The sequence below is a fragment of the Silene latifolia genome, chromosome 2 (genome assembly GCF_048544455.1).
Source record: "Silene latifolia isolate original U9 population chromosome 2, ASM4854445v1, whole genome shotgun sequence".
NCBI classification, from domain to species: Eukaryota; Viridiplantae; Streptophyta; class Magnoliopsida; order Caryophyllales; family Caryophyllaceae; genus Silene; species Silene latifolia.
Genome location: NC_133527.1, coordinates 75,836,068 through 75,838,313, shown reverse-complemented (window position 1 = coordinate 75,838,313; position 2,246 = coordinate 75,836,068). Strand labels below are relative to the sequence as shown.

The following is a 2,246-nucleotide window of genomic DNA, read 5'->3' as shown; positions in this document are numbered from 1 at the left end:
AACTCGAGTCTCATTAGACCATGCATATAGTTGAGTAGGGAGGATTAAGTCGACTTGTATGTGTTGTACAATCTAATCGATACGGCTCCGGGACCCAAACCTTCCTAGGATTGTAAGATATAAACCAACTCGATCCATCACAACAATAATTGCTTGCTTATAATTTGAGAATATGTGTGTATGATCAATTCCCATGAATCCCCTATGACCCCATGACACCCTAGTGCCTTTTATCAATTGTTTACATCCCTTTTTAATCATCTTGCTTGTTTACTTTTATTGCTATTTAGTTTAGTGATCTTCTACTTCAAACCCCAAATTGTGACACCCCTAGACACCGCTACTTACAATTGAAAATCTTACTTCAATACCCGTCCCTTGGGATCCGACCTTTACTTGCCTCTTTACTAATAGTAGAGTTGTTTGTGAAGTTATAAATATTGTTTTGGTCTAGGTGCTCCTAACGACAAGTAACCGAAAACTAAACCTCCAAGTGAGTACGACCAAAAATGGCGCCGTTGTCGAGGACGGTGTTAACTTTATTTAGATTTTTTTAAATTGTTATTAGTTGTGTCTTTCTTTGCCTTGGGGAAATAAAACTCCTCAAGGTTTGTTCTAATTATTTTCAAGTTGTTTGATATTTTGCATGTCTAGAAGATCACAAGGTAACTTGTTACCCTTTGATCACGAAATTGAAAGAACTTTGACAAACAATAGAAGACTTGCTAGAGATACATTAAGAGGTATTGGTGAGGTTGTAGATATTCAACCAAACACTATTGAGTTCGTCAACCCTTTTGCAAGAGAAGGTGAGGAAAACCCAACACAAAATCCAACACAAAATCAACCCACATTGCCTAAATTTTCATCACATTCTGTACCAACCGAGGAGAACCTACCTAATGGTACTCCCACACCACAACATATAACCGGAAAGTTCATTGCCAAATCCGCATTTATCCAATTAGTCGAAAGAAGCCAATTTGGGGGGATGCCTAGTGAAGACCCTCATTCTCACATGGAGACTTTTTGTGACTATTGTGATGCGATTTCACAAACCGGTGTAACTCAAGACCAAAATCGATGGGTCTTATTCCCTTTTTCTCTAATTGGCACCGCAAAACAATGGTTGAAAGGCCTTGATAAGGCTAATCTTGGAATTGACTCTTTGAAGAAATTGGCTCTAGCTTTCTCCAAAACGTTCTACCCACCGGAAAAGACTAACATGCTAAGAGCTCAAATTACGGGTTTTAAGCAAAGAAATGAAGAATCTTTGTATGAAGCTTGGGAGCGGTTCAAGGGAATTTGTCGCTCATGTCCTCATCATGGACTTGGCGAGTGGTTCTTGGTACAACAATTTTGGAATGGTCTTTATGAAGACTCAAGAAACATTCTCAGCATGGGATCAAATGGTATGTTCACCGAAGTTGACGATAATCAAACATGGAACAAGATTGAGGAAATGGCGGTCCATAATTCACAATATAGTAGACTTCGCAAGGCTACTAGAGGAGGAAATCATGAAGTGGAATCTATTACTCAATTGGGTGCTCAACTTAGGGCTCACATTGATACCATCAACATGAAGTTCGAAAAAGCTATGGCTAGACTTGAAGAAGCCTCAAAATCACCAAAGCATCATGTTAATGCCATGACGACATCTTCATCAATCCCAAGTGGGATATGTGAGAATTGTGGAACTTTGGGATATGACCAAAGTGAATGTAGGGGAACAAATGAACAAGTGAATGCTTTTCAAGCATACAAGAGTGGTACCCCTTATTATAATTATTACAATGAAAACACCAAATTCCACCCAAATCTCTCATACAAAAGCCAAAATGTTCAAAACCCTAAACCAACATACATCCCACCTTCCATGAGAAACCAAAATCAAAGACCCTTTTACAACCAAAACCAAGGTTATAAAAACCAAACTCCATACAATCAACAAAATGACCAAGGTTATGATGTTCAAAAAGCGGTCCTCCAAATGCAAAAGAACCAACAAGATTTTTTCACTCAAATGCAAAAGGATAGTCAATCAAAGGACATCGCCATCAACAACATCCTAGCCCACACCAAAATGTTGGAAACCTAATTGACCAACTAGAATCTTCAAGTTCTCAAAGACAAAAGGGGTAATTACCACCTCAAAGTAATCCCCCAAAACATGAAACGGTTTGTTCCATCCACTTGAGGAGTGGTACGAGATATGAAGGACCAAAGAAGCAAGTTGAGGATGA

The 2,246-nt window shown here is 38.8% G+C and overlaps 1 non-coding gene across 1 annotated transcript; it reads right to left on the bottom strand.

The window, feature by feature from the left end:
- Positions 1–1,225: 1,225 nt before the first annotated feature.
- On the bottom strand, positions 1,226–1,332 carry LOC141645473 (small nucleolar RNA R71). Its single transcript, XR_012544955.1, has one exon. It is a non-coding gene; the product is annotated as a small nucleolar RNA R71 (small nucleolar RNA).
- Positions 1,333–2,246: the final 914 nt, after the last annotated feature.